The sequence below is a fragment of the Benincasa hispida genome, chromosome 12, assembly GCF_027475165.1.
Source record: "Benincasa hispida cultivar pf3 chromosome 12, pf3_genome.v1.1, whole genome shotgun sequence".
In the NCBI taxonomy this organism is placed as follows: Eukaryota; Viridiplantae; Streptophyta; class Magnoliopsida; order Cucurbitales; family Cucurbitaceae; genus Benincasa; species Benincasa hispida.
Genome location: NC_143489.1, coordinates 20,643,092 through 20,665,285, shown reverse-complemented (window position 1 = coordinate 20,665,285; position 22,194 = coordinate 20,643,092). Strand labels below are relative to the sequence as shown.

Genomic DNA, 22,194 nt, shown 5'->3' with positions numbered 1-22,194 from the left:
ATTGAAAAACATTATATTAATTAGGCTCCACTTGACAATGATTTTGTGTTTTTGTATTACTTGTTCCTCCAAATTTCTTTACTATGATTTTCAATTTTCTTAAAAAATATATTTGAATTCTTAATAAAATTTTAAAACTAAAAAAAAAAAAACTCAAAACTATTTTTTTAGTACAACAATTACGTGGTGAGGAATTGGACTTCTAATCTCTTGGATTGGAGTGCATGCTAATACTATTGAGCTAAGCTCACTTTGACACTTTTTTTTATTTATTTATTCAAGGAAAACAAAACGAAAGAAGTCAACGGGTGGAAGTATAGTATTTCTGACCTAAATTAGTTATTTATTTTTATTATTTTGAAATAATACAAAACTCAAACAGCAACCTGAAGGCTTACAAGCTGACCAAAAGATCATGTTAAAAAAGATTGATATATAGTTTTAGTTCATGAACATGTAAAAGGATCAATAGGAGTTCACTCTTAAAATTGAGAAAAGAGTGATCTGTCACTATTTGGTTTTCATACACAAGTGAGAGTCGTTACAATAAAATACCTAAGAAGAAATTTTCGAAAGTGGAGTAGGAAGTTTTTAACTATGATAATATTCATAAAGACAAAAGTATAAAATCTCTAAATGAAAGAGAATGAAACTAGACTACTATAAGCATGACTGAATTAGTTAACGAATATGTAATAGTTGAACGGGTTAAAAATATAAATTTTTTTATTACATATGTTTGTTGAACTCAGAAAGAAAGAAGAAGAAAACAACAAATGGACCCATGGTTCTCATTCATTGTAGGTGCAGCAAAATGATTGGAAATAAAATTTCCTTCACAGTGGCCTAATTGTTGGTAAATGATGCTTGCTAAGGAAGGAAGTTTTAATGAGAATTGGTGTTGGGGATGTGTCATGGTTTTTATGACATAATAAATAGGGGAAATTATTAATCCTTCAAATTTCACACTTTAGCCATCTAAAATTGTCCTATTGAAATCTTAGCCTTTGACAAATTGTTATCTCATAGGCATTCTCCATCTTTAGCCCAAGAATGTGTCAAATGGCCCAATATTTTTTTTTTCAAAAGAAAAAATAGAGGATTGAATTAATGATACAATATAATTATTTTTTATAAGTTTGATAGCATATTTGATATTAATAATACGAATGATACGATTCGTCCTACACATTGTGTTATTTCCAAAACTTTTTTTTTTTTTTGTTAGTTTTGATGCTTAATTGGGTGTTTTCATGCATATATTTATTTATTTTATAGAAATTAAGAAAATGGTAAAATAATTATTGAAGACAATCGAATCGATTAAAAGAACACTTAAGGGTACAGTGATGAGATGTTGTCCAACAACATTGAAATGTGGTTGAAATTTTTTTAAAAAATGAGACAAAAAACAACAATACGATGATATGAAGCTTTTCTCCTAGCATGAAGCACACGTAAAATATGCTACACATGTTTATGTTTGAAGTGCCACAATAGTGCATTTTTGGATAGCATCTAGATGTCAATCTATCATCTTAATGTTACCTCAACTCCTATCACAAATAACAACATTCTAGCATCTTTTTTTAGGAGGAAAAGCTTGGGACTCGAAAGAAAACAAAAATTTGAGAATAATATTAAGGGTTTGGAGATGACATTTAAACTTAAAAAGAAAATTTTTAAGGCTTGAGATTGTGGAGATTGCACGAAGAAAAAAGATCCATATGTCCAACCATTTGTTCTTTCCCTGATTTTTTGCACTTTTGTGCTGAATTTTAGCATGAGGCATTGTAGCTATTTTATGACCATCGTTCCCGGCTAATTCTCTTCCTTTTAGAGATTATTATACTATTTAATTTTGGATAATTATTTTAAATAGTAATATTGTTGAAAATATTTCTAAGTATAGCAAAATGTTATTGATAAGATAGACCGTGATAGATCATAATAAATATCTATCACTAATATTGATAGATGTCTATCACGATCTATCACGGAAAAATAATAAAATTTTTCTATATTTATAAATAAGTTGGCTCATTTTCCTTTATTTGAAGATAATTCTTTAATTTTTATAGTTTGATTAATTGAATGTATGGTAGTGCTTTTATTTTCATACATACATTTAATTTCTTAATTAATGCTTTTGATCTTTTGCGCTAAGTTGTTGTTTTTGAATCTTAGTGCTCAAGAGGCAATTTAGATTAGAACTTAAAAGCATGAAGAAAGGTGGTTCTAAGATTGATTGATTTAAGACAGTCATTAAAGAAATTGTATTTAAAGACATTGCATGTTTAATGAAACTAGATAAGAATAAGTTGATTTATGTAAATTAAAAATCTAACTGGTGAAATCAACTCTGTATGACACGTTTTTCAAATTTTCAAGTATTTAATTTTAAAAATAAATTATTTTTAAAAAATTAAAATGTTTAATAATTACTCAAAACAACTTTTGAAGTGTATTTTTAATAATTTTTGTTATAAGTGTTTAAATAAAAATAAATCTTTTAAAAAATACTTTTTTATCAAATAAATCCAAACGAACCCTTAATTAATTCTATAATCACAAATTTTTCTCGACATAAAATCAAATAGGATGCCATTTGTAATTTACTTCCACCATATGAAAACTTGACTCGTGCACTTAATATAAAATAAATGTTAGTATTTGTAGTCCTTAGATGAACTATAAACCAATCGAAATAACTAGTGGTAGATCCAGAAATTTTGTTGACGAGAGGCTTTATATAATTTAAAATAAAAATAAATGTAATGAGTGAGTTGGGCTTGACCTTAAGTCTAAAGAGGCTTAGAAAACAAATTTACCACTAAACTAACTAATGGTTTGATATTATGTTAGGTTTATATATATATATTATAAAGAGTATAAAGTTGAGGGGGACTCGACCCATACTAAATGTGCTCTGAAGATAACAATCTTGGTAATTAACACCATATTTAATTGCTTATACACTTGGGGTTAGACATTTTTTTTTTTTAATATTTAGTTCAACTAGAAGAAGAAAAAGAAAAACAACATATTCTTCTCAAATAAGAGCTAATCAACCATCCTAATATTTATACCTTTTTTTTAATTTCAAATCATTGATACTTTAAAAAGCGAAAGTTCAAACACAACCGATATAGAACATCAATAACCACGTTACACTACTTTTAAGTTTTCACAAAAGAAATTCACTAACAAAACTAGTTCATAATATTATCTCACTGGATTCCCGGGCCATAATTTCCTCCATGTGCTAAATCTCGTCGTACAATTCGTCCTGCTACAATAACCTTGGTCTCTAGGGCATTCTTATTTCCTGAAACAACTTGAACTTATAAACTTCTCATCAATCTTGGTTAGCAAAAAAAATAAAATAAAATAAAATAAAATAATAATCTTGGGAAATAATGTACCATTTGGAATCAAAATCCTTGCTACCCCAAAGGTTGAAAGGAAAAGCATAAGATACAAGACAATTGCTAAAATTGTTAAGTACTTCTTATTGGAAGCCATTTTGTTCTTCTATTGAAATCTTTAGTTTGTGTTTATATGTGAATAATGCTTGAAGGTTTTGTGTATCTTTCAAATAAATATAATAATGCTCAATTTTCAAATTTATAATAAATGTTTAATGGTCCATTGCTTGGAATTTGGTTGGCTAATTAGAAAAACGTTTCAATTAAATTTAAAATATCACCCCACTACTACAATAATAATTTTGGGAATATTCATGTGATGGTACATTTTTTGAGTTATTTCTATGGCTTATTTATTGCTAGTTTTGATGATTAGTTGACTATTTTCTTGTACACACATTCATTTATCTTTAAAATCTTAAATAAATAGATCAAAACGAATCACTAATTGGATATAAATAATTGAAATCAAGAAATTGATTTCTTGATTTCAATTATTAGGAAGATGCAATTCAACTTCAACTACTCAACCGACAACACTGTCACGTCGTTCATTTCGTAGTGTTGCAAAGCTGAAAACACCGGGAAATCTGGTAAAAAAAAAAAAAAAAGTTGCAGGTAGCGTCATAAAAGTTAAAAGAAATAAACAAACGAAAGAAAATTCAATATCATTGATATATATCATTTTTAAACCGTTTAAATTGTAGGAACTTTGAATCTGGTTATATTTGGTCTATAAATTAAAAAAAAAAAGGGATTATTTTAGTTTCTAAATTATTTAAAAAGTGCTTATTTTGGTTTATATATTTAAGATTTTGTTAACTTTTTGATGAAATTGCATCTAGCATGAATGAAAGTGAAGTAAAATGTCAACAATCAACATGTCAAAATGTTAAGTTGTATGTCCTAAAACTCGTAATTTGTAAATTTAAACATATTCTATTTTGAATAAAGATGTTATTGAGGTTTATTTAATAATACCGTTATTGAATATGTAAATTACACTTGTAAAGACTAAATCCAATAAACTAATATCCATGGCTATTTCATGAGTACTTGGACTTTATGTGGAGATATAAGAATGAACCAAGTTCGAGCAAATAATCAGAACAGTCTATAATATACGAATAAGGTTGGGTACATTATTCTGGTAACACTATGAGATACGACCCACTTTGTATTTAGTACAAACGATGTGATCCTGAATAGCTCATGTGAAGACATGCGAGTTGGGGATGTCCTATGCAATGAGTTTATGTGGAATCGGACCAAGAAACATGTTACTCTTACTTTATAACGTTGTTTACTGTTTAAGACTTACTATTTCAAAGCGATGACCTAGGTAACTTGACCTTAATCCTGAGTTAACTATGAACACCTGTTTATTCGAGATTATCCTTAGATTTGCATGGGTGAAGATTGACTCAATAGCGCCGGCTTAATAAGTCTCCCATTTTAGGGGTAAGGCTGGGTAGATAGTTGGGGACATAGGATGCAAGATGAAATTCACTCCTACCCACTTTTAAGGATAGTAGATAGGTTCTTCTCTTAAATACTGATTCTAGGTCTTAAACAAGGGGCCACATCCTCTCATTTAGGACTCGGTTCAGTGATGGATCACAAACCATTTGTTCATTAGAGGATCAGTAGAACTTAATGAACAAGATATAATCTCGGAGGTAAAACAACTTTTGACCCAATCATTATTATGAACAACCTGTGAAAGGTCGACTTACTGATTATGATTATATCAAGTGGATAGAAATATATCTACAGTGAGGGGAGTGCAACTACTGGGCTTTAGTGGAAAAACATGGTAGTGAACGAATGTTGATTAATTAGGTTAAAGAGATTAGTTGATTAATCTTGGATCGTTAGAGCCCATGATCTGTAGGTCCATTAGGTCCTCCTGCTAGCTCACAAATGGATTAAACCTTAAAATAGTGTGATGAGAGAATTTGAAACGTTCAAATTCAAATTGAGGAAAATAGGAATTATATACGATATCATTACACGTTTAATTATTGAATTAAAAAAATTGAAGAATCGGATAATATTCAAATATGATTTAAATATTAAAATTACATGAATGGGGATTCATATTTGTGGAATTAGTAGTGTAAATAATTTAATATTGGATATTAAATTATTTTTAATTATTTATTAATTAAATTGTTTAATTAATTATTTAAATTAATTTTATTTAAAATTATAAATTTGAATTTTTGAAAATTCAATTATAGTTTTAATTAATTTTTATGAGAATTTAAGAAAATTGAATTTAAAAATGAAAAATTTGAAAAAACCCAATTTAGTGGGTTCTATATCTTTTAACACTCATAATTCCACCTTAATTTCCATTTAAATCTTTGTGAATTTGGTGTCATCTTTCTATGCAATTTGATGCCACTACATGGGGTGAATAAAAGTTAGATGGTTCAGTTGAGATGAGGGCCATGCAAAACGTTTTTTTGCTGAGAATTTTTTGAAGAAGGGTTCTTCAACTTTAGTTGAAAAGAGTATCTTCTCCTGCAAAATTCCTTAAATTCAGTTCATTTTGAGTCCCACAATTCAATATAAGGTTAAAGAGAATAGTTAAGAAGATCTTTCGGTGGTCTACACCTTGTACCTGAGGAGATTAGAGCTGAATTTGAAGTTCAAAGTCATCAAAGGTGAGTCTTTTCTGAAACCCTCTTTTTATTTGATGAACATACTTAATTTGATGCTAAAATTGATGAATTAAAGTGCTTAATGATCCTGAATTTTTCTGCTAATTGCATGTTAACTCCATCACAAAATATTGAGCAGCCAAAATCTTGAACACAAAATTACTTTTGAGTTTTTCTATAGAAAATCACTTTACTATCTAATTCAAAATTAAAATCTAGATTTTTTTTATTTTTTATTTTTTATTTTTATTTTTTATTTTTTTTTTTGCGTGACTAACTTATTTGACATCCTATTAATCTAAAAGTGCATGTCATCTCATTATTTTATTTAAGAGTTATCAGAATTTTAATAGAAGAGACAAAAGTGAGTATTTTTAAAAAGTTTAAAGACTAGAATAGATGTTTTTAAAAGTTTAGGGACCAAAATATAACAAATTTCAAAGTTCCTGGACCAACATAGAATTTGAACATCTTTGAACCTATTGATTTGATGTATTGACTATACAATTAATAATAAATAAACATGTTTATGGTAAAGGAACAAGTAAATAATTATTGATAAATAAAAATTTTCAATATAATTAATATACCTTTTTCTTTTATACCGATTTATATGATATATTAATAATAGATCTAATAGCCAATGAGTATGAAAAATTAAGATAAGTGCAGTTGTTAGTACTTTTAGGACTAATAATTAATTGTATAGCAGTATTTTTAAAGAATTGTGAATATAACAAAATCTATGGATAATAGATTTTATCACTGATAGACTTCTATCAGTGATTGACTCTATTGTTGATAGTCTTATATCAGTGATATTGTTTATACACTAATAAACTCCAAATAGTTGGATTTGAATTTTTTTATATCTACTAATACTTTTGGTCTAATTATTGTATTTGCAACTAGCCCACAAAAATTACCAGTAAAAGACAAACTTCAATACCATATATTTGTCTTTTATAATTTATTGATATGATAAATTAATATTAGACTTCATAACACATGACCATGCAAACTATCATGGACATAAAGCAACTTCAAGTCTTACCAACATACTTTTTCAAATTCTTTTGATACATTAGATTAGTGATAGACTTCATAGCGATTGAACATGCAAATAATTAAAAAAAATAGAACAAATTAAATATCAGTAATTTAATGTTTCTATTTTATCGATAATGTGTATCCATAATAAACATAAAAGAAAATGAACTAATAGTAAATGAAATAAAAAAAAAAATAGTATTCTTATCTACCATATTTATATAATATACTAATAACAAACATGTAAACAATAAATGATATGGACACCTATTTACTAATAGACCTTAATCAGTGATATAAGTCTATCATTAATAGATCTTATTTTTTGATAAGTCAATCAAATAAATTCATAAAGGATAGATTTTATTTAAAAAAAAATCAATGATAGACCTGTATTAGTAATGAGTATTAATAAAAATTCAAATTGCATCATATTTACTAATAATTTGGGATTGTGCTAGATTTGCTATTGTTTTATATTACATTGTCATATATGCAATCTACCCAAAAACTAAGAATTCAAAAAATTAGGAATATAAAAAATTAAATTAAACTGCATAATATGGATACTTTTATCATGTAAAAGTAACAAAAGTACCAAAAATTTAAAATAAATCAAATAAAAACAGAAAAATCATTAAGTTCTAATGAAATTTAACTAAGAAAATCTAAGAAAATATATTTTCTAAAATAATTAAATACAAAATAGTGAATGTGCTACTTCAATGAGTTAGTCTCAGCCTAATCCAAATTCAGCTAAAACTTTGATCAAATGATCCAAGTTCAAGTGTACGTCTATAAACTTGGATATTGAAGGTTGGTTCGATCCAATGCAATCCAAATAGTGCCTTAGACCCTTAAGTTTGAGCTTGGGTCAAGCTTGGACTACAACTTTTTATTGTTAGGCCACTAGGCTAAAGTTCGTCCAATGATGAAAATGAAGTTTGATGGAGCCCTAACTCATCATGAAGACAATATTAAGGGGGCAACTGACTCATGAGTTTGGATTAGGAGCCCATGATTGGACACGTAAAGATCCGATTTTTTTTTTTTTTTTAATTAAAAATATAAAGGGTTGAACACCCAACCATTAAGTAATCATCCATGGTCTTGCCATCAAACTCTGCCTCCCACCTAAGTTGCCTTATTCTTACTTAAAAACATATGAAGAAAATGGTGAATATAAATATACTCATTAAGAGACTCATTGTTGTGGTTGGGTCACATTCATGTCGTTCAACATTCAAATATGGTGATGTCTAAACTTTCTTTTCTCTAATCTCCATCTCTCTTCTAACTTGAAATGTAACGATCCGATTCTTTAGGACTCAAGTTAGACCGTTACTAAACACATGCATGCATGGAACTTAAAACGACATCCTTTTATAGTGAAATAAATGCTAAATAAATAAGTTGAACTCAAAAGACCTTCATTAAATTTAGATATTAAAAACAGACGATAAGATATCCATAAATCATAAATGATAATAAATAGGTTTGAAAACAAATTTTAATAGTAAGTTTCAAATATCAAATTGAAAGTTGAAAAACGTGGAAAGAAATCTAAATATCATAAGTGGAAGCATAAAACTAATCCCCAATGACTCGTTCAAGGATCCCTCTTATCATTCGCCAATGCGTCATTGCTCTTACCTGAAACATAAACATGAGAAAGGGTGAGTATAAAATACTCAGTAAGTAACCCCACTACTAGGGTCGGGCTAGACATCTATGTCCTCTAGATGCCCACCTCTGGTGGAACAAAAAAATTGCTCTAGTCCTCATGAGACACATACATACATGCAAAACTAGTTTCTATCTTACTGTAGTTAAGTATGCCCACTACCTCTGGTGAATCTCGAAGAAAACACAATATCTGGTGAATCCCGAAAGAAACACAATCTAATGAATCTCGAAGGAAACACAATCTCTAGTGAATCCCGAAGGAAACACAATATCTGGTGAATCCCGAAGGAAACACAATCTGGTGAATCCCGAAAGAAACACAATACCTAGTAGACATCTAACTAATCAGTAAAGACACTATCATAGTCTCAACATCACAATTATTATAATAAACATACATATATACCTCGACATCATGGCTATACAACATGCATGTATGCCTCTATATCCTCATATCAAATACACCCTCATTGAATCAAGTATCACCTCTTACTAGTATGCAAGTCTCTACGTGCACAAATAAATCTTTCAGATTCTCATACAAGAACATATATCGATCATACTATACTATCCATCAATCATTTATCGTTCTGTCATAATATTCATCTATCATACTGGCATATATCTAGTGTTTGGCTCATGGGCAGTTCCAGTAGTAAGATTACTTACTTTGATATTAGGTTGAACCAAAAAGCAATTGAATCTTTATGCAATTCTTGAATCCTTAATCGAGCCAAATATTTGAGCAATTAACCCCTTCTAATCTCCACAATCTTTGAATTAAGTCCTAGTACATAAACCAAAATAAAATTTAACCTTTAGGTTCACACCTAAGCGTTTAATCACGCCAAAATCAGCAACAAAACTTAATAACTTAATTCGTATAAATTACATTCGAACTGAACAAGTCACAAAGCCCCAAATCTTACCAAAAATCTTGCCGAAATCACCTTAACTCTGCTTGACAGCACACTAACGACCTTTTAAACTCCTTCAAATTTTCAAATTCAACCTCCAAAATCACGATTGAAATGATAATTAAACATATTATTTATTGGGTATTCAAGATCCTCAACAAAACCATGAAAATCATTTAGATCTTAGCCCAAAACTACGAATCTCATGATAGCATTCGACAGAGGACAACGACTAGAAGAGAGGAAGACCAACAGCGAGTAGATCCGACAACATGAAGGTCGGAGCAGCGCGGTTGTAACTTGACGGAGGAAAGGATGTGGACGTCGACGGTGCGGTAGCCGAAGTTCATCTAAACTAGAGAGAAAGTGAGAAAGTGAGAAATTGGGGGTTTGAAAATTCCATATTTTTTTTCTTTTTAATTCTCCATCACACAAATACATAAACAATATATATATTATATATATAATATTATTTCATTTCCTTTTCTTAAATTCCAAAACCTATATATATATATATATATATATATATATATATATATATCCTTTCCTTAATAAATATGTCATATCAAACTCAAATCTTTCACCTCTTCTCCAATTAATTAAATAAACCTAAAAATAAATTCACCAACTTTAAATCACTTCTTTCCAAATATTCTAAATCCCAAAATTAAATTATAACTTTCCAAATTAACTTGAATCCAAATTTACAAATCTTTTTAAGTACTTGATTTAATTACTTCCAAATAAACCAATTATCTTTTCCTAATTCTTTATTTAAATTTTGGATCCAAGTTCCAAAATTAAAGAGGGTAAAATCTTAAAACCACAATTTCCTCTTTTCCCTTTTAAATTTCACAAAAACTAAAAATTTCTTATACAAATAATTCAATTACCCCTTCCAATTAATTTAAAACTCATACTTAAAGAATCCACATTAAACAATAAAACTTCTTCAATTGTAACTATTTGTTTCCAAATTCCAAAGATTAAGAAACTAAAACTCAGCAATTTGAGATAATTAACTTAAATTTTCCTAAAAAAATGGGGATGTTACATTCTTCCCACCTTTAGAACTTTCGTCCTCGAAAGTTCAAATCTCGAAGAGCTTTTGATACTTGATCCTCACCTCATCCTCTCGCTTTCAAGTTGTTTCATCGATCCAGGTGAATAATATTTCAAACTTCAATTGTTCATAAAGTTCTATACCTCCTTTCATATAACATCTCCAAATTTTTGAAGGAAAACCAATTGAAGTCAATCTCAAATGCTCGCAACCAAAGAACTCTTAACTTATGAAGCCAAACCAACTTTGGCTTTGACCTCAAAATATTAATTTCTTTTATCCTATCAAAATAATAAAACCTTCATTAAATGATTTTATTTTCCTCTTACTTATCTTCGTTAAGATCAATAAGTTAAAGGTTCCCTTTTTCAATTTCCAAGTGAAACATACTCTCTATACCGAAATATGTGATCACTTCCAACCCTTTTATAACCTACAATTCAACTTCAATCTTCATACTTTTATTAGGGTACTTTCCACAAGTTAACATTGCCTTTAAACTCCAAATTCTCATCTTCATCTTAGTATAGTTAATTAAACTTAAGCCTCTTCATCGCAATAAGACATAGGTAAAGTCAAAGTACCTTGAGATCAACAATTCGTTCTAACAACTTATTTTCTCCCATTTTATACCAATTATAATTTCAACCACCTCACCTTCCTTGACCAATTTATTTCATTTAAGTCTCGTAAGGAATTCCTTATACTATTGCTTTATGTTCCAACTAGTAATTCTTCTTCCTTTTAGATGCATTACATGAAGAACCAAAACACCATACCTACTCAATCCATCAACTCTGACGCCATTAAATTGATTATGACCTATCAATTCTTTCAAAATTTCTCTTGAAACGTTTTGACCTCAATATCTAGTAACTCTAAATAAATCACCGTCTCTTCCTCGCCTCTTGCATATCTTATAAAGAAACTTAAATCTCGTACCTAGGAATGTGTGCTTTGTTACAAAATTTCTTGTAGCATCACCAATTTTTATTCCCTCAATGCAACACATAATACTATTCCTCAGCGAATTCCCAACTCGCCTACCTTATTCGATGATTTAGACAAATATATCCTTTACTTTCTTTCTCATTATAAGTTCATAACACTTCATAGTTCTACAGAGTTTCAATATCTATGAACACAAAAATATGTCTGTTTCTATTAGTTCTTCCATGAATTAACTAACGCCAAATGGCCTTATTGTGATCCTTCATTCCTTCAATAATACAAAAAGTAATAGTTATCTCATATTAACTCCTTTCAGGTCATTAAACTAGCAATAACAATCATTCATTACATAAAGCTTAGACATGAAGGCTTTCAAACACATTTTCCATAAAACATGTAATGAAGGAGCGTACCTGGCGATGACGAGGAATCCGTTCATGAGCCATAAGGACAATCTGGACTTACATAGTAAGTTAGTCTACAGAACCTAAAACATGGGCTCTGATACCAACTGTAATGACCCGACTCCCTAGGACTCAAGTTAGGCCGTTATTAAACACATGCATGCATGGAACTTAAAACGACATCCTTTTATAGTGAAATAAATGCTAAATAAATAAGTTGAACTCAAAAGACCTTATTAAATTTAGATATTAAAAACAGACGATAGGGTACCCATAAATCATAAATGATAATAAATAGGTCTGAAAACAAATCTTAATGTAAGTTTCAAACATCAAATTGAAAGTTGAAAAACGTGGAAAGAAATCTAAATATCATGAACGGAAGCATAAAACTGGTCCCCAGTGGCTCGTTCAAGGATTCCTCTTGTCATTCGCTAGTGCATCCTTGCCCTTACTTGAAACATAAACATGAGAAAGGGTGAGTATAAAATACTCAGTAAGTAACCCCACTACTGGGGTCGGGTTAGGCATCTATGTCCTCTAGATGCCCGCCTCTGATGGAACATAAAAATTGCTCTAGTTCTCATGGGACACATACATACATGCAAAACTAGTTTCTATCCTACTGTAGTTAAGTATGCCTACTACCTCTGGTACATCCCGAAGGAAACACAATATCTAGTGAATCCCAAAGGAAACACAATCTCTGGTGAATCTCGAAGGAAACACAATCTCTGGTGAATCCTGAAGGAAACACAATATCTTATGAATCCCGAAGGAAACAAAATCTGGTAAATCTCGAAGGAAACACAATCTGGTGAATCCCGAAGGAAACACAATACCTAGTGGGCATCTAATTAATCAGTAAAGATGCTATCATAGTCTGAACATCACAATTATTACAAAATCATACTCTAATACCAGAAAGAACCTAATGTCTCCAGAGAGCTAGGTTAGAATCTGACTTGAAAGAGCAAGATTAACCCTGCATAAACAAGAAATAGGGACTTAGAGATAAGCTCTGTTTGTCAACTTGCATTGCATGCATTCTAGGAATAGGAATGATATTATGCGGTCGCATATTTGTGTGAATGTCATGTTGTCATTGCATAAATAGGAATAGAGGTTTATGTGTAAACCCTGTAGACTTATCGCATATTTATCTTATGCATTCTAGCCTTAGAAGCCGTGGCATTCACACCGAGAGGTGGTTTACTATTGTATGTATGTTGTATGATCGCAAGGCATGAACGCAACCTAGAGAGTTTTAGCCGAAACCCTTTTCAACCAGTTCACTGCATATTCATCGTATTTCCCGTTGCCAACTCTTTTCGAACTCTGCCGTATTTATTGTTATTTTCATTAACGCAACAACAAACCAACCACCTTATTTATTTCATCGGTTACCGCAAAGTTTTCATAAGAAAATTATCAACGCAAACTATTTTCACAAGTCCTTGTAATCGACCCTGGACTTACCAGGAAACTCAGAGGAATTTACACTTGGATTCCACTGGGGAAACTTGAGTGCACAACGTAATTCCATCAACGCATATCATCCATTTTCCACAATTAATAAAATAACGTAATTGAGTTCTTAAATCATGCTCTGATACCAATTGATAGAGTGAAGATACAAAATGCGAAAGCAAACAGAATCATTAAATACTCTAACTATACTTAATTTGAGTTCAAAAGCATACATAAAACAGTTTTTCAAGTAAAACGGTTTCAAGTATGTATTCCTTTGTATCTCCTTCTTGATCATTGCTCTCTCCACGAAATTGGATCTCCAAATCCTTAGTAGACCACCAAGGTGAGGTTCTCTATCATTCTCAACTTTGGATTGAGTGGTGGAAACTTAGATTTTTTGAGAGGTTAAGAGGGTTTGAGAGACTTTGAAAAAAATGCTTTAAAATCTCGGAAAATTGGATTGCATGGCTTCAAAATTTTGAATAATGAAGTATTTTACAAGTTCTAGAATGCAAGCACTCATGCATTTAGCGAATTGTCACCTCATTTAGCACTAAGTGAGTGGGCAAGGTGTCAAAATATGGAAAAATCCACTAAAAAACTCAATGTAGGATTTTTCCACTTAACACAATTTCAATGTTTTTAATTTTATTCCATTTTCCAACTTAATTAAATTAAATTAAAATTTAATTTTTGAAATTAAATTTCCTAAATTGAAATAGATTTAATTTAAATAATTAATTAAATAGATTTAATTAATTAATTAATTAATAATTTAATATCAAATATTAAATTAATAAAACACCTAATTTAAATATGAATCCCTATTCATGTAATTGAAAGAACTCTTAAATAAGAGAACCATTTGAGCGGAAGCAAGATCATTCCAAACCCATGGTAAAAGAATAAAACATTTATAAACATACAACCACAGTTATTCATCATCGAGTAAATTACAGCATGCTTTCAATTAATAACAAAGGGAATCGAGTGACATACCTTTGTAGGACTCTTCTTCAAGTATTCCCTCGATCAACACCAGTTACTCGTCCACTCAAACTCGATCCAATGTACTAACAAAACGAACAAAACAAACAAACAATCAATTCCAGAATTGTCTAATCCTTGAACCCAATCGAGTAAGAATTGATCCTCGAATTGAAACACTCGACAATACCACTCAATTACCTTGGTATTATCGGTGTGAGAATCCAAGAGGTGTGGGCTCTGTGTGGATTTGGTAGAGGGAAGAAGGATGTATACGATGGTGTATATGGAATATTGAGAACCTCTATCTCATATTTGAATACTCGATCGTCTAACAAACGAGGAGCTATCGTCTAGTAACGAGAAGTTTGGTGGTTTACTCTCTCAAAGGCTATCATATAGCTTTTCTTTTCACCCGATCAAATTTCTTGTTATGCTGAAAAAAATGAAACATTTTCACTTTTACTAATCAGTTATTAAAACTAATAGTAACTTCCCACACATTCGGTTAAAAGAGAAAATAAAATAACTACCAACAATTATCTATAATTGTTGTATTATAAATAAATATAATAACTAATTTATCATATTATATTTATAACATATAGTTTTAATATCACATCATATGTAATATTTAAACCATAGTTCTTTTCTCCTTTATGTCATTTAATATAAATCATATTTATATTAATTCCCCCAATTAATGTATCTAATACATCAAATCAATTAGATCACATATAATTGAAATAATTTAATTATATCATATATAATCAAATACCCTCTTGTTAATTTGAACACTTAAAACTAACCCAAAAACCGATTCTCAATTTGAATCCATTGAGCTACCAAGGGGACCTTATGGATCTGTAGCTTGAAGCTTCAACGGTACGTGAATAACTGACTAAACTCTTTAATCACGATATCCACCATCTGTTAACTGTCCGACATTCAACTAAAGACCGATAGCTACACTCTTCGCACTATAGATATATTTTTGTATCCATTGGATATAACCAATCAATAGTACGATGACCTTTCACAAATTGCTCATAAGTACAGCTGAACCAATTTACTGTTTTGCCCCTGTAGTTACATCTAACTCTTTAAGTACCAGTGAACCCTTTAATGAACAATACATCGTATTCCTACTATGAGTGAACACTTCTCGGGCCATGAGAAGGTGTGGCACTACATTGTTCAAGCCCCAAAATGAGCACTTAAGGGAACAATCTATTTACTTATCCCAACTTTAGAGAAGGAGTGAATTTCGTCTTGTGTAGGGGAAGGAGTGAATTTCGTCTTGTGTAGGGGTAGGAGTGAATTTCGTAAGGGAAGGAGTGAATTTTGTCTTGTGTAGCTGAGTTCCCAGCTCCCCAATCAGCCATATTCCCAAAGTGATAGGTTTGAGTCAGTGATCAGGCCACTCGCACCTATGCATATCAAAGGACCGCCCTTATAGGCAGCAGTTCCGAACTCACTTAGGATTAAGGTCATATTACCTATGGTCATCCTAGTGAAATGAAAGTCTTTGCCATGAACGACCTTATATAACGAGACTAAACATTTCGTGGTCCGGTCTTATACAAACTACTTTGTATAGGATACCCCCGCTCGCATGTCTCTACATGAATGATCAAGATCAGACCATTTGTAGCACTTTACAACACTTTTAACATCTACAAAGCAGGTTGTATCCGTATTGTCACTAGGATAAGGTTTCCCTCATTTATCCGTATACTACAGACTATTTAGGTTATCACTTAAGGCATGATCCACTTATATGTCTCCACATACATGCTTACGTTACAACAATAATCGAGGATCTTAGTTTATTGGTTTGTGGTTAATGAAACTAAAATATCTCAAGTTTCATAGACAATAGTGAAGAAAATATCTCATATTATTACATCACAAACATTTTTTTATACATGTTTTTACAAACTATAGAACCATATGAGATTTAGAGCATCAACCCCAACAATCTCCCACTTGTCCTAAAGCTAGTGGGGTGTACAAGATAAATACAAGTACAAAACAATAAAGTAGGGCACTAAGGCCAAGTATAAAACCTCCGACTTGCCTTAGTCCAACCACGGACGGTCCCGTAGATTGATCCTCTATAGGTGTTCCTCAAACACCATAGCTGTGAGAGCCTTCGTAAACGGATCAGCAAAGTTGTGCTCCAAAGCTATCTGTGTGACTATCACGTCCCCTTGATACACAATTTTGCGGATGAGATGGTATTTTCGCTCTATATGCTTATCGCGCTTGTGACTCCTAGGCTCCCTGGAATCTGCCACAACACCACTATTATCACAATAAAGGGTGATGGGCCTAGACATGTCTGGAACAACTTCTAGATCAATCAGGAACTTCTTAAGGCAAATGGCCTCCTCAGCAGCTTCAGAAGCCGCTACATATTTGACCTCCATGGTGGAGTCAACGATGCACCTCTACTTAGTGCTTTTCCATGCTACAACTCCTCTGTTAAGAGTGAACACTGATCCTAAAGTGGATTTTCGAAAATCCTTATCAATCTGAAAATCAGAGTCTGTGTATCCAGTAAGGATCAAATCCTTAGATCCATACTAAACATGTAGTCCCTTGTTCTCCGAAGATACTTGAGAATGTTCTTGACGGTAGTCTAGTGACCCTGTCCTAGATTAGACTGATATCTACTGACCGTCCCTACAACATAGCAGATGTTAGATCTAGTACATAACATCGCGTACATCAAAATGCCAACAACAGATGCATAGGGGACCCGTCTCATTTCCTCAACCTCTTGATGTGTCTTAGGACACTGTTCCTTAGATAGTGTAACTCCATGCCGAAAAGGTAGTAGGCCCCTTTTGGAGTTCTGCATTGAGTAGAACTTTTCTACACCATCGTCTATCCAAATCTAAACGATCGTTTAGCTTGGGCTACATGATCTAATCAACTCTTGGTCTTCTTCTTCCTCGAAGTAAACTACATCTCCATGCCTTGAAGCTTCATCACGAATGACTCAAACAAACTCAAACACTTTGAATATAGACTCGATAGCAAGTTTATAATGCCAAAAAACACAGGGTCTTTACAAATAAACTTCGAAATGTAAAAGAAAACAATAAATAGAGGCAATCATCCTAGAAACATACATTAACTCACATCCACAAATACATCTAACACTTAAACATAATGTAGACATGCTTATAACCCACCAATAATGTAAATGCAATTCAATACATCAATAGAATTTGGAATTTCATAACAACTTGGCTCAGACACCAATTGAAGGAACTCTTAAATAAGAGAACCATTAAGTGGAAGCAAGATCGTTCCAAACCCATTGTGAAAGAATAAAGCATTTACAAACATACAACTACATTTATGCATCATGGAGTAAATTATAGTATTCTTTCAATTAAAAACAAAGGGAATCGAATGACATACCTTTGACGAAATCTTCTTCAAGTATTCCCTCGATCAACACCAGTTACTCGTCCACGTAAACTCGATCCAATGCACGAATGCAACAAACAACTAGTGAATTCCACGAACTGTCTGATTCTCGACCCTAATCGAGTAAGACTTGATCCTCGAATAGAAACGCTCGACACTACCACTCGGTTGCCTTGGTATTTTCGGTGTGAGAATCTAGGAGGTGTAGGCTCTATGTAGATTTGGTAGAGGGAAGGAGGATGTATACAATCGAGTAAGTAGGAGATTGAGAACATCTATCATATAGAGTTGGATACTCGATTGTCTAGCAAACGAGAAGCTATCGTCTAGTAGCGAGAAGCTTGGTTGTTTACTCTCTCAAAGGCTATCCTGTAGCTTTTCTTTTGACCCGATCATATTTCTTGTGATGTTGAAAAAATGAAACCTTTTCACTTTTATTCATTAGTTATTAGAACTAATAGTAACTTCCCACTCATGCCGTTAAAGGAGAAAATAAAATAACTACCAACAATTATCTAATAATTGTTTTACTATAAATAAATATAATAACTAATTTATCATATTATATTTATAACCTATAGTTTTAATATCACATCATATGTAATATTTAAACTATAGTTTTTTCTCCTTTATGACATTTAATATAAACAATATTTATATTAATTCCTCAAATTAATTTATATAATACATCAAATCAATTATATCACATATAATTGAACTAATTTCATTATATCATATATAATCAAATTCACTCTTGTTAATTTTAACACTTAATGATTGCATTTCATCATTTATAGACATGCGTTTCATCATTGAAATCATAATTGGCAAAGAAAAATAATGCGGTAACTTACTAAATTAATCAATGTTTAATGATTGCGTTGACTAAAGAGGATGCGATGATAAAATTATCAAAGTTAAAATGAGATGCGAGAGTGCACAATTTGGAATAAACAAAGTCAATGAAAGATACAACCCCCAAATTTGCTCTGTCGCCCGCATTATTTGTGATCGCATTCTTCTTTGCGACAAGTCGATTTCTTCGATTGCGGTGGCTGTCCGAGCCTATCGCGTCTTTTCGTTATCGTGTAGGTCCCCCGCAATCGTTCACCATGATTGTTGCAAAAAAACATCAAGAGGGTCAAATAAAAGATAGAGTTAATTTTTTTTTTTAGAGATGCAAAGGAGTAAAAGGATATAGAAATGATAATGGATATAAAGAGGTAGAATTAAGTTCATGAATTGAAGGTTTCAAAGGATACTTCACAAAAATTGCGTCCCTAATGAATTTGAATCGCATGATTGTGCAGGGACTACCCACTTTTTTTTCAGTCAGAATTCCTCAGGTACAAGGAGGTGTTCTCGCGATGCAAGTCTTCTCCGTGATATATTTTGACTCTTTGCCCGTTGACTTTGAATGCGTTGGTCCCGTCTTCATTGGATAACTCAACCGCTCCATGCGGGAATACCTCTCTGATTATGAAAGGACCAGACCATCGTGATTTTAACTTGCCAGGAAAGAGTCATAGCCGAGAATTGTACAATATGACCTTTTGTCGACTTGGAGATTCTTCTCGCATAGTTGTTTTTCATTCCAACACTTTGCGCGCTCCTTGTAGATTTTGGCATTCTCATATGCGTGAGTTCTCCATTCATCAAGCTCGACCAACTGAAGTTTCCTTGCTTCCCCTGCAGCCTTTAAGTCAAAATTAAGCTTTTTCACTACCCACATTGCTTTATGCTCCAACTCAAATGGTAAATGACATGCCTTTCCGAACACCAGCGCATACAGGGACATGCCTATAGGTGTCTTATAGGCGGTCCTGTATGCCCACAAGGCATCGTCCAGCTTCATTGCCCAATCTTTGCGTGAAGGTTTTACCACCTTCTCTAATATCAGCTTGATTTCCCTGTTGGACACTTCAACTTGACGATTTGTTTGTGGATGGTATGCGGTGGCCACCTTATGAAGGATATTATACTTGAGCAGTAGTTTGTTGATGATGTGATTAACAAAGTGAGAGCCTTCATCACTTATTATGGCATGTGGAGTGCCAAAACGTGTGAAAATATTCTTCCTCAAGAACTTGGAGACTACTGCCGCATCACTTGCGACGCATGATACCGCTTCTACTCATTTGGAAACGTAGTCGACGACTAATAGAATGTATTTGTGACCATTTGATGGTGGAAATGGTCCCATGAAGTCTATGCCCCAGACATCGAATAGTTCCAATTCTAAGATGATGTTCATGGGCATCACATGCTTCCATGAAATGTTTCCCATGTGTTGGCACTGGTCGCATTTCATTGCATAGTCTCTTGAGTCAGTGAATAAAGTTGGCCAAATATATCCACTTTGTAACACCTTTGCTGCTGTGCATTGGCCTCCAAAGTGTCCTCCACATGGTGAGTCATGGCATTGTGATAGTATACGCTGATGAGCAACATCTGGTATGCATAGGCGCAAAATCTGGTCTGATCCCCTCTTATAAAGATTTGGCTCATCCCAATAATACGACGTCCACATACCATGGTAACTCTTCAATTTTAAACAGCTGTTCATATGGGAAGGTTTTGTTCACCTCTGACTGGTTGCGATCGACTTCTGGATTTTCTAATCTTGGTAAATGGTTCGCCACCTAGTTCCCCGTCCCTTTGCAATCAATGATTTCCAGTTGAATTCTTGGAGGAGGAGAATCCATTGATTCAATCTCGGCAAGCTTTGCATCTTTCTTTGTCATTAAATACTTAATTGTCGAGTGGTTAGTGGGAACGATTACTTTGGATCCCAGCAAGTAAGCTCTGAATTTCTCTAGCGCAAAGATCACCGCAAGCATCTCTTTTTCTGTGGTAGTGTAATTTGTTTGAGCAAGGTTCAAGGTTCTACTCACATATGCGATGGGGTGTAGCGTTTTTTTCTTCTTTACGCCAGCACCGCCCCCATCACATAACCGCTTGCATCGCACATTAGTTCAAAGAGTTGTGTCCAATCCGGTGTGATCAACACAAGTGCGGTTATTAATGCGTTCTTTAGTATCTTGAATGCATTGAGGCATTGGTCATCAATGCATTGAGGCATTGGTCATCAAAGTCAAACGTTTTTTCTACCTCCAACAATGCACTCAATGGTTGCATAATCTTTGAAAAGTCTTTCACAAAGCGTCGATAAAAGCCTGCATGGCTTAAGAAGCTCTTGACAACTTTCACGTTTGTTGGAGGTGGAAGCTTTTCAGTTGCCTTAATCTTTGCCTTATCCACCTCCAACTCGTCCTTGGAGACTTTTTGTCCGAGCATAATACCTTTCTTCACCATGAAGTGGAATTTTTCTCAGTTCAGCACCAGGTTCATCTCTTCACACCTCCTTAGTATCTTCTCTAGATGATTAAGACAGACTTCGTAAGTTTGCCCATACACCGAGAAGTCGTCTATTAAAATTTCTACAGAATCTTCAAGATACTCAGAAAAGATGGGCATCATACACCTCTGGAATGTGCTCGGTGCATTGCATAGGCCGAACGACATGCGTCGAAATGCAAATGTTCCGTAGAGGTAGGTGAATGTGGTTTTCTCTTGATCTTCAGGTGCAATCATGATTTAGTTGTAGCCGGAATATCCATGCAAGAAGCAGTAGTAATCATTTCTTGCGAGACGGTCTAGCATTTGGTCGATAAAAGGAAAAGGGAAATGTTCCTTCTTTGTTGCCGCATTCAGTTTGCGATAGTCCATGTAGATCCGCCAGCTAGTGACGGTCCTCATTGGTATTAGTTCATTATTTGCATTTGGGACTACCGTCATCCCTCCTTTCTTTTGCACACATTGCACGGGGCTGACCCATGTGCTATCGGCGATTGGATAGATAATCCCTACATCCAACAATTTGATTATTTCCTTCTTCACAACCTCCTTCATCGCAGGGTTGAGTCTGTATTGATGTTCGATCGATTCTTTCTTATTATCCTCGAGATATATCCTGTGCATGCAATATGTGAGGCTGATTCCTCTAATGTCTGCTAGCATCCAACCAATTGCTTTTATGTACTTTTTCAGGATGCTCAGCAGCACATTTTCTTGATCTTCTTGAGTGTAGAGGAAATTATTACTGGTAGCGTTTCATTCTAC

At 32.7% G+C, this 22,194-nt stretch overlaps 1 long non-coding RNA gene across 1 annotated transcript; it reads right to left on the bottom strand.

The window, feature by feature from the left end:
• Window positions 1–3,046: 3,046 nt before the first annotated feature.
• Window positions 3,047–3,557, bottom strand: LOC120068272 (uncharacterized). The gene is made up of 2 exons (XR_005479140.2): window positions 3,426–3,557; window positions 3,047–3,328 (listed from the first exon to the last, which is right to left on the bottom strand). It is a non-coding gene; the product is annotated as an uncharacterized LOC120068272 (long non-coding RNA).
• Between the last annotated feature and the right edge of the window lie 18,637 nt (window positions 3,558–22,194).